Source organism: Sphaerodactylus townsendi, linkage group LG11 (assembly GCF_021028975.2).
Source record: "Sphaerodactylus townsendi isolate TG3544 linkage group LG11, MPM_Stown_v2.3, whole genome shotgun sequence".
NCBI classification, from domain to species: domain Eukaryota; kingdom Metazoa; phylum Chordata; class Lepidosauria; order Squamata; family Sphaerodactylidae; genus Sphaerodactylus; species Sphaerodactylus townsendi.
In genome coordinates this window covers 18325233-18337111 of record NC_059435.1, presented here as the reverse complement: position 1 = coordinate 18337111, position 11879 = coordinate 18325233, and the positions used below count along the sequence as shown (strand labels likewise).

General features: G+C 41.5%; 1 long non-coding RNA gene across 1 annotated transcript in view; it reads left to right on the top strand.

The window, feature by feature from the left end:
- Positions 1-303: 303 nt before the first annotated feature.
- The window catches only part of LOC125440883, a 30117-nt gene continuing 18541 nt past the window's right edge, over positions 304-11879 (top strand). Inside the window, exons 1-2 of the long non-coding RNA XR_007245759.1 lie at positions 304-386; positions 5697-5939. This is a non-coding gene — a long non-coding RNA (uncharacterized LOC125440883). The remainder of the gene's footprint in view (positions 387-5696; positions 5940-11879) is intronic.

The following is an 11879-nucleotide window of genomic DNA, read 5'->3' as shown; positions in this document are numbered from 1 at the left end:
GAAATAATAAACCCTCCTTCTCTTAAGGCCGATTGTGATAGGGTGACATTAGTTTGATTTAATGATTAGCCGGCCTGACCCCTCAGCTTGAGAGAGCGGCTTGAATGGGGAGAGTTCACTACCAGGCGCACAGGAAGAATACTAATGAGCTTGTTAAATTTAGCATGGCACCAACCAATTTTAATTCCTCTAATGGGAGAAGCGCTGCCTCTGAGAGAGAGGGAGGGAGGCAGAGTAAGAGAGAGAAAGAGAGAGGGGAGAAAAAAGGGGGGGATGAGGCAGAGAGAGGGAAAAGAGGGGAGGAATGTCCACATAAGCAGTAGCTAGTGAATTTCAGTCAAGGCAAGAGGTACCAGAGAGCAAGCCAAGGTCTTTTGGATTGAGTTGTAAGTACCTTGTATGTTTGGTTGTTGTTGTTTTTCTGAACTTGCTCCTCTTCCCCCAAAAACCCTCAGGTAACATACCCTTAATAATTGCCTGCAAGACAGTAATATTAATGGAGATATAATTATGTACTGTAAAGTTCAGTCTATATTTTGCCCAGAGCTTGAACTTCATAGTGGTCGTTGGGGCATTCTGCATCTTGCTAACAAAACTCCTCCTTTTAACTTTTTATGAGTTATCTTTGGAGATGGAAAAGTTTGCCTACTTTGAAATGGATGCTTCAGTGTTTTGCGAAAAAGTTTGACTCTTTAGCTTGGTAGTTGTGTTTGGGATAAATGAAATGACTGGTTCTCAGGTAGATTTTTGGTAGGAAAAAAGTTGTGCAGACAGACATCTCTGCTCAGTAAAACGTTGTGACCCTTTGGCCTTTATGTGTGCTTTTGTGTCATTTCTATCAAAAATTCACTTCTTATGTTTGTTGGAAGGACACAGAATTGGTTTGGTAACTTCAGACTGTGTACTTGCCTCTGTGTTGTACTTCTTTTTCTGACAAAATAGCTAAAGACAACAGCTAAGTTTTGTGAAACTCAGGAGTTTCCTAGAATCTACACTGTCTGATGTGAAACTCCTTTGCTGTGTTCTGGGACTGGGGGAAAACACTCTGTACATACTCAGGCTCACTGTTGTCTACCCAGACTGCCAATCTAGGGGAAAAATGGACTCTCAGATAGTCATATGGGAGGATGGCCTTTGATATTAAATTGACTTCTGGTTCCATTCAAGTCCTTCAGACAGAAAAACGGAAAAGGAGAGAATAAACCTGGAGTGGCAGAAGGTGTCATTGTGGTGGTCCTGTCTGTGCCCTTTCTCTTAGGCTGCGGTAAAGCTGAAGAAATGTTTGGAATAATAGAGAACGATGTGATTAAATAATATAAAAACAAGCATAATTGAAATACTGCTGGCCCTTTGATTTTCAGGAGAAGTTTGTCCTGCAGGACAAACTTCTCCTGAAAATCAAAGGGCTGGCAGTGTTTCAATTATGCTTGTTTTTATATTATTTAATCACATTATACACTTGTTCCACGCACATGTACACACACACACACACACACACAGAGAGAGAGAGAGAGAGAGAGAGAGAGAGAGAGAGAGAGAGTGAGAGAGAGAGACTTTTCCCCTCTGTCGACAACAGAGAAGGCGACATCTTAAACACAAGCAAGCGGTAACAGTTTGTTTCATGTTTTTTGGCTAGGAGACTCGATTGGCAGATGCTGCCAAGGAAGTGACTTGTTTGCTTACATTTTCCCTCTAGACCCACACTTGTTGCCATGGCGGACTGTCTGTTTCTGTCAATAATTTGGCCTGGCGCAGCTTGTCTGCACTGACTCTTAAATTTTATTGAACAATTCAGCTGAAACAGAACAAGATTAGACAGCTTTCACCTTTTGGCTGGCTGAAGTGGTTTTACTGTGCTTGTGAGAGCCAGCAAGAAAAGTCTCTCTTCCTACCCCCCCCCCCGCCCCCGCCCCGGTCCCTTGTCAGTGTGTAGAGAGTGGTTTCAAACCACTTGGCTGTTTGTACTCTGGAGTGCCGGTACTGTTAAGTTTTTCATCTGTCCCCTTTGAAAAGCGGCTTCTGTAGTGCAGGACAGGCAACAAAACTCTAAACAAACAGTTTGTTGGGATTTCTCATTATTACAGAAATGCCATAGCAGTCAAAAGGGGGAGGGGGGTGATAGTCTTGTTAGTTTTTCACCAGTAAGTGGTATTGTTTTCATGCTGTAAAAATACACATATCATTCGTTGTTAAGAGTTTTGTCTTCCTTACATTGTGTACATATTTGTACAAAACTTAACATAGTTTTATTTCTGATTTGATGGAAGCTTGCACATTTTTAGAACAGCACACATCTCTAAAAACCTTCTTTCAGTTATGTCAGTGGAGTTTAACTTAGATCATACTGTTTATTTGAGGGGTAGAAAAATGACAAGGTCTTTGATCAGCTTTGGAGTGGCAAGGTTTTTTTTTATAAGTTTGTACTCCAGTGTTAAGCAAATTAATTCGTAAGCAAGTCCTGCTGCTGTTGGATTTTGCTTCTAAGAAACTGTTACAGGTATGGCATGATCAGTACAAAGTAAATTACATTTCTAAACTGATATCTAAAAATACACATATTTTTAACACTTGCAAATTAAACACTCTGCTCCTTAATCTTAATATAGTGTTCCAGTGTAAACTTGTCTCATTAAAGTGTCTGGAAGCATTCTGAACTCAATATAGATCTCTCTCTTTCTCCCTTTTTAAATTGCACCTTCCTTTCCAAAGTTTGCAGTAGGCTTCAACAGAACATAATTACAATACTGAAGTTGGAAAGTGCTAACGACTTAGTTTGTAAGAATGTTTAGATATTCAATAGCCACTTCATAATTCACAACTAATTTAATTATAAAATAGATGAAAAGATTTAATAGAACACTGCCCAAGCATATGAAAGCAAACAGAGACAAAAATTTGGATTGTCTTCTCAAAATACTATAAGATGTCTGAGAGGTATATGGGAGGAGAATTGGGACCTCTTGTCTGTCAGCATTCTTTAAAAAATGATGGGATGTCATTTACAATTCATTTCTTAAAAGCTTACAGACATTTCAGGTAAAACTGAACTATTCCAGGGGCATATCCAAATATTTTTCTTGTCCTCGATGTCTCCCTCATTGTTAGAGTCCGAAGTCTATCTGATTTTTTAAGAAATAATATTGCAAGGAAGACTGAGTTAGAGCACACAAAATCATTCTCTGATCTATGTTCCCTTAGAGCAAACATAATAACTTGAAATTGAAACTGACATTATAGGGTAGTTTGAAAAGTTTAAAAAAAAGTTTCCTCATATTCTTTCCCAACATTAAGAAATAAGTTTTTAGGTATCATCTGTTTTTCTGTCCTGAACACCCGATCCTTAAAATATTCTTGAGTTTTAATTTTTTGTTTTCTTTTTGTATTTTTGAGCTGTAAAAACACACACAACTTTACTGGGCTTGGTGCAGCATACTTCATATCTGGTCAGATAGGTCTTATCTCCTGCCAATAAAATAAATGGAAATTAGGACTGTTTTGGACATTGAATAGAGGAAAACCTGGACAGGTCACAGAATATTCACATATAATAGAGTTGTATCCAAACACAGTTCGTGACTGAGTATGCTTGTATGATAGGCATGTTGGCTATTGTATGTTCATTATTATTCTTGCTTTACGTTTCCACGAAACACTTTAAAACAGGTTAGGGGTGCATGCAATAATACAATATGTGAACTGGCCCTTAGTGAAGAATCTGAGCTTGGGTGGTACAATGTAAAGATATGAACAGGCATATTTAATAACGTTCAACACTGGTTTGCAGTGGGTGCTTGAGTAGGTGAAGGCAAGGTCATGCTGAAATGCAGGACTGATGACTTACCAACCGGCATTAACCATGTTTACTTCAGAGCTGCTTTGAGATTCCAAAGGAGTGTGTTGAGGAATGGGAAGACACTCTGAGGCTCATTCCGCACATGCAGAATAATGCACTTTCAAACTGCTTTCAGTGCTCTTTGAAGCTGTGCGGAATAGCAAAATCCACTTGCAAACAGTTGTGAAAGTGGTTTGAAAACGCATTATTTTGCGTGTGCGGAAGGGGCCTCTGAGAGGCAGGTTGCTTTAAATGAGCGTGGAAATGTTGCTCCCCCCCTGCACTAGTCCATTTAAACATATGCACAACTCTGTTTTAATATACTAATTCATACTTGGGGCTATGCTGAGGAGCTGCTCTCTTCTCCCCCACACCCAAATTCTGCTGATGCTAGGAATGCAGGCGTTGAATTGCCATAGTGGGGAGGAGGAAGAGATCTGTTTATGTGAGGAGGGAGAGATCTGGAGTAGTGGGTAAATCCTTGTGTGTTGTCCCCAGAAAACGAGTTACTTCCGTTTCTGTATTTTTCTCTGGGATTCATTGTGTGACTTCTCTCGAGTGAATGACAAATAAGTTAAGATGCTCTGATTTTTATCTTTTTTCCCCCGAATGGTTAAGTATGCTGGTGAATCATACATAACAAAAACAAACTTAAAACTTTCTAGAGACAGTAGGGGGCATCTTGCAGATTTGTTCTACTAGCAGACGTGCTTTCCTCTGATGGAAGAAGATGCCCTTAAGAGGATCGGCAGAATCCAACCCAACAGTTTAAACTCTGAAACATTTAAAATATTGTACTAATACTGTTTCGATCAGGGGTGTCCAACTCTGCCTTTCCAGTTGTGTGTGGACTACGATTCTCATCAGTGGCAGGGGCTGATGGGAGTCGTAGTCCATGAACCTCTGGAGGAGCAGAGTTGGACACCCCTGGTTTAGATATTGTTTCTGCTTATCATGAAATAAACCAACTGCACTAATCCTGACATTTCCGTTAGATCAGTAAACAGCATGAACTTTGGTCCACAGTTCTTCTTTTTCCCCATCAGAGATGGTGAGATTGGGGTGAGGAGAGAGACACTTGTTAAGCTAACAGTTTAAAATGTAATTTAGGACCTTGCATATCAAGATTTGCGTAGGTCATGTTCTTTGCACTGTGTGTGTGTGTGTGTGTGTGTGTGTGTGTGTGTATGTACCCACAGGCAGACTTGCAGCATTTAAAACTGTTCGTTCTAACTGTTGTACTTCTCGGCACCCAAGGCAGAGCAGGTGGCCTCGTATATATTCCAAGCCTCAACTTTTGTAGCGTTCATGTGTCTTAGGAGCTCTTCCTTAATTTTAATAACTGCAATCTCCCTTTAGTGGCAAGGAGCCGTCCTCTTTCTAGCAGTGCATCCATGTGGGTGTAAAAAGGAACGTGAGCTGGCCAAAACAAAGCATCAGTGGGGGGCTAGGCTCGATTTAGTTCCTGCTGGCAAAGTTCACCTTCTGCGATTTGTGACAAATTGTTTTCTCCCTCCTGGCCAACCAGGCAAAACTTCCAGGCCCAGAGGGTAGTACCTAGCGAGCCTGTATCCATCCCCTTGTACGATTAATAGCCCCATTGGTAAATGCATCAGTGAATGGGGAAATGGTGATCTTCTGCACAACTGCTGCTTGTACTGAGGTTGGGTTCCCCCCCCCCCCGCCCTTTATATCCAGAGTAATTTTTTCAGAAGCACATATGTGTTATTCCAAACTTGCAGGATAGTGTCGAGCAGGCTAAATGGCAAAAGGAAACACTAACTTCGTTTGCTACAGTCGAGCTAAAAGTTTCTCTTCCTCACTCTTCTCCCCCTCCCCAACCTCCCTTTTTTCCTCTCTCTAGAGGATGAAAGTCCTGGACAGACCTATCACAGAGAGAGAAGAAACGCAATCACAATGCAGCCACAGGGCGGGCAAGGCCTCGGCAAAATCAGCGAAGAGCCTTCGACATCTAGTGAGGAAAGGGCCTCATTAATCAAGAAGGAGATCCATGGATCTATATCTCACCTTCCTGAACCTTCCATTCCTTACCGTGGGACCGTCTTCGCCATGGACCCCAGGAACGGTTACATGGACCCTCATTACCGTGAGTATTTAACACAAGTTCGTTAGAGAAGGCAAAGTTAAGATGACCTTGAAGCCACCACCACCTTCTGTGCATTTTGAGTGAGTGTTGCTTCAAGAAAGGTTGGCTCCTGGTATGATTTTAAAACATGTTTCTGTGAAATATATTTTTCTGTTTGTTTAAAAACTGGAGATCGTGAGATTCCACTTAACATCATAACATTATGCTGTTAAATGGAACAAAGGACACCATCCTCAGGAACTTTTCCTGAATGAGACCCACTGGGATGAATGGGGTTTTTGTCACATTGCACTAATGTTCAACCCCTTCCCGTTCCCTTGGATCTCACATAGAAGTTCTCCGCCTCTTTGCAAATAAGGGCATACCAACCCTTGCAGGTTCTGTTTGCTGGAGTTTAAGCAGCATGCTGTGGAGCGGGGAGATTGAGAAAGGGAAAGGATACGATGCATAAAGTCGTAAAAGTGCTCAAAACTAGAAAAAAGTTACCTAACTAGAAAAAGTAGTACTTTTAACAGTAGCCCCATAAGAAGGCAAAGAGCAAGCATCTATTTGTTTCATCCACAGGCGAGATATATAGCTAGAAAGGGAGAACGTAAGTGGGTTTAAATGTTGAAATTCCTGATCAGATATTAATAAAGTGTAAGAAATTAAGTGATACTGGGACACAGATGTGCAGACAGACTTCTTTTTGGCAAAAAGGGGAGTTTAAAAGCATTTTTTTCATCTGTTTCTAGTTTCAGGGGGTGGAGGAGAAACCATTTAGTTGGGTAGTAATGAAGCACATCTTGAGGTATCAAAGCCTGTTCCTTTGATTATAGATTTATCAGCTAGTCCGTGTATGTGCTGCCATTTAACCCTTCAGCCTCTCATAGCGGATGATAGATTGCAGCCTGTGAGGAAGGGCCCATGTGAGTCTGGTGCCTCAGACTTGCGCCCCCCCCCAATCTTTTTTCAACTACATTCAGAAATGTTAGTGTTTTGTGGCAAAAAGTCGTTAGCCCAGATGACTGATTAGTGAGGACAGCTGATTAGTGAATTTTTTTTTTTCCGGTAAAGAGTGCCAGGGATAAAAGCTAATTTTATCCCTTCATTAGTTTGGTTAGCAGCAAAGGAGAATGTTCACTCATCAGGGCGCAGATCAAAGTGTGTCTTACACACAAATGTTAAGTCTCACCCGAACTGCCTTTATTTAAAACAAGGTAATTCTGATTGATAATAAAGATGGAGCCTGGTTGGAAAAAAAAGGAGCATTAGTTTATATTGGCCTTCAAAAGGAAAGTTTATGTGCCACAGAGCATTTTTCACATTACATATTCCAGCTGTGTTCTTAAGTGAGCGCCAGCAATGGATCTGTGAACAGACCAGAAACATTCTGTTTGCTTCTCTGGAGTTCATCTACATTGAATTCCTTCTTGCGTGTTTTTAAAACATTTTAAAGTATTTTAGAAGGCACCGTGCGTGCGTGTGTGCGCGCGTGCACGTGCGTGCACACGAAAAACTGTCAGGAAGTATGCATATGCTACTATTTACACATGGATCATAAACGTCAGATATAATTCTGCACCGGGTGACGGACATGCAAGTCCCTTTTAGTTCACTGGGACCTGTATATATCGTGCTAAACTTTCGATTCGATTTAGAATACCTTTAATGGCATATAAATAGTTTAAGATTAACATTGCAAGGTAATAACAGCCTTTACAACTTCTGACATGCTAAACTTTCATTGAGCCTACATAGGCTGCACCTTACCCTCTGATATAACAAGGGATGTTTCCACTAACTGGGAACTCAGTGTCATTGAATGAAAGGGTTGGAGAAGGTCTGATTAGAAAAGTCATTCATAGATGAATGTCCTCATATTTCAAAGCGAGTGGCTAATTTTTGAGCCTTTGTGTTTAAAGTCTGGAATAAGACAAGGGTCCCTGTTAGTGACAGTAAACCGTCTCAAATTTTATAATCTCTCGAGAAGTATGTTTTTAGTGTTTTATAGTGTTGTTTAGTTGTTTTGTCTGAAATATTGAGGTTTTAAGGCTGTAGTTCATGCCCTGTAAAATTTGTATTCTGTTGTATGCTAGTCTTGGACTGCAATAAAGGATGAAAAGGAACTTATTCCAATGAACTGTGCTTAGAGACGGCAAAGTTCACCAAGAGCAAGCTGCAGCTCTGAAGCAGAAGTATCCAAGACAGTTCTGTGCTGTCTTGTAGATCCTATATAGTTTGCAACATGTTTGGTGTAGTTTTCAGATAGACTATCATACAACGTTGGGCGCGAGGATTGTATCTAGCATTCTGAGACGTCCAAATGTGATTTGGCAGTGATTCTCTCAAAACAGCGCTCACAGAAATGAAACATGTGCTTTAAGCTTATTGTAGAAGTCACAAATGCTACCTGGACCCCTTGATTTGTGGCTGTGCCCGCTCCCAAATAAGCCACAGGTATCACAGGTGACTGTTTATCATGTGGCACATTAACAACTTGAGGCTGAAGGTGATTGTTACAGTGTGCAAAAAACCCATTTTTGCTGGAGCTCAATTCTCCAAGGCCCGCTATTTTGTTTAATGGGTTCTAAAATTATGTATCGGCTTGTTACGTTACCATTACCATACCATTGTAGCTTTCTACCGGGCCTTATATCACGGCTGTACGTACAGTGCACAAGAAGGGGCCATCGCATTAGTTAAAAACCTTTAAACACTACCCTGAGTGACAGACAGACTTTCATAGAAACTGTGGGTTTTTTTGCATGTCCTGTGGTCTGTGTAAACTGGGGATGTTACAGATTCCACCACAAATTCATTCGATTGTCAAACCTACTGTGCTTAAAGGTGTTGATCAGATGCAAGTTAATTGCCGGATCTGTTAAATTCATGCTGAACAGCTGCAGATGCAATCCAAACTGGTTTGCTTTGGGTTTTTGCAAAAGTGTGCATTCCCAAAGACGCTACCAGTTCAAACTAATTGGCAGCTATTAGTGTTGCTAAGGACTACTTAGACGAACACCAAAGGGTGGGATTTTATTGAAACACAGCATTTATTTATGACGGAGCTATATGATTTGGGAGCGATCTAATTGTCTGTTTAAACAATTGCCAGCTGCGTAGAGCAGTTACACAGCGAGGACCGGGGGAGGTAGTAGAATTCAAACGGAACTTTGTGAAAACAAGCATACACAAAAAGCCGATTGTGCTGCGCGGTTGGATCAGGGCGGAATACAGTGAAGCAACTTGTCAACAACCGACCAGCAGACTGATGAACTGTTGAATTGATTGACGGACGAATAATCAGATCCCTGTTTGCGTCTGGTGGACCAGATGCGAGTCGAGGATAAACGGGTGCTCATTAGGTATCTTTCTCTCCCGCTCTTTACATTGATTTGGGAGGAGCTCTCATACCGTAATTGTTCCTTGTGGCGAATACTGCCATACCTAGTCAATTAGCACCTCTTCCCTTGCTGTTAAGAATTCAGTGGTTTATAGGTATTTCAGAGAAAGTGTCCAAAGTGGGAGCACAAATGAGTCTTACGACTGAGATAAAAAAGAATGCGTGCGCTTCCTTCCTTCCGTTTTATTAAATCCTTCCATCATTACATACCAATTAATTAGCAATTATTAATATATAAGCTACATTATGTTTCCTCGTACATGTTTCAGGTTTCTAGATGAAAGGAAGATCTAGCTAACTAAACAGGGTAAAAAGGAGATGCAGATTAATTGGCTAATACATTGATGCTAAGTTCACTGTATGCATCTGCAGAGTTCTTCCTATATATATTCCTGGTTGGCATGGCTGCCTCAGTTGCCACTGCCACTTGCAAGAACTTTGCCCGCGTGGTTGAGTTTCCTAATCTGTTTATAAATCATGCAAGCAGTGCCCAGTTGTTCTGGCTTGCAATCTTTGTAAACACGCCAGACAACCAAACCATATGGACAGATGCCTTTACATGCACTGTCGTGGGCTTAAGTTATACTTTAAAGAAGTTAGCGAACCTTCTCTATCAAGGTCGCCTATGTGAGGAATATCAAATTATGTAATTTCACTGTGGCCCTCTTGTAGGTGCATAAGAAGACTGATCTGTATAGGTGGCCTCTCTTCCTGGTGAGCGTCTTGCTAGATATCCAGAAAGAAAAGACAGCTTTTTGATGCTGTTGCTGGTTTGTGGATCGTCCCAGTAATTCCACCCTTCTCTGTGGTTGGAAAATGTGGCCTTTTCAGGATGTCTCGTTTATGTTTCTAAATATATACCCACATTGTACTTAAAAATGTGGGCAGTTTTCCTGTAATACAGGAGAAAAGAAATAAAAGAACACAATTTCTGTCTTACTTTTTTGTTTGAAGGCGGACATCTGTATGTTTTTTTCTCTCCCCCCCCCCCCCCCGGCTTTTAAATCAGTTGCATCTGGAATACATGTCCACGTTGGGAGTTGCAATTGTTAGGAAGGACTTGAATGTTTTTCATTTATGAATGTAGGCATGTGGGGCTTTGCCAACGAAGGCTTCTTTTGTGTGGGTTTGTGCTTTTTAACAGAAGAGGCTGATGTTAATTATCCTTCCCACGTTTAGAGGTCCGATAAACGTCATCAGTGGGTAGGAGGACAACATTCTGTCTTAAAGCAAATAGCTGAGATTGTGTTTGGAGTTGAAGGGATGATTGAGACAGCAATTGCTTAGCGTGGAGCAGAAGCTCTGCACACTTGTGGACTTACCCAGATATAAAGGACTATTCCTCTCAAAGTGGCAAACTTGTACCTCGGCTGTACCATTTGAGACTGAGCATGGAGGCTCACATGACATAAGTGACCATTTACGCAAGTGCGTTCTTTTCACTTTCAGCATGCATTCCTGTTGAGTTTTATTGGGTTTTTTAAAATGCATGTGTTTTCCCCTCTTTGGCAGTGACCCCACTGTTCTGCGGTTCCCCACGTTTTGTGACTGCTCTCAAAATGCCACTTTTCACTGTACCATCCGTGCCTTTCTCCCTGCCCATCCCACTGTCATTTCTCCCACTATGTGGCCCACATCCCCCCCCCCCCATGCCACCTCCATGTTGGGAAGCTCAGAAGTTTTGGGAACCCAGTGAAATTGACAAGGTTTAGTTAGTGGATAAAGTTCACCTAAGCTACTTGAGCGCCTGAAGTTTTTTTCTTGGACTTATTTAGCCTTTTATGAACTACTCCACTGCCTTGATCCATGCCCATTCCAGAAACAGCCAGATATCTCTTTATACAGAAGTGAAGGAGAAGGATGAGGAAACGGCCATTTATGTTTAATGCAAGGGTGATGCTTGAGTATACTTTCTCCACAGATATATTCCTTATTCTTTAAAAAATATATTAAAATCTTTAGCCTAGAACTAAATTTTATAAAGCTATTTCTGTACTTTGTTTCTGATAGGGTGTAAAAAGAATGCTTATTTCAGTTAGTTTCCAAATAGAGTTGTGTAGCACTGAGCAGTTAACACTGGTACTACTCCCACACACTAGTGGAGACAAAAATATGCCTTCTATGGGTGCAACTAGTGGTTCGACTAGCTCAGTGACTGTCAGCGTCAAAATTTGTGTTACAGGCTAAAATGTCAAGGACGGAGGTAAGGGGGGGGTTTAGCCCCCCCATTACATGTCCGAAGCTCTGCCCCCGTTTGTGGTTTTTTGTATTTTTAAGTGTATTTTTGGTTTTTGGCCTGCAGGGGGTGCAGTTTTTAGGCTAGCAGCACCACAATTTCAGGGATTTGTGGGGAGACTCTCCTGATGATACCACCCAGGTTTGGTGAGGTGTGGTTCAGGGGGTCCAAAGTTATGGACTCCCAAAGGGGATTCCCTCATCCCCCATTGTTTCCAATGGGAGCTTCCGAGATCAGACGAGATCGGGCGTGTTCAGGGTGGTATGGCCGTAAAATCACCATGCAATTACTATACGGAATCCCACTGTGGATACAAGCA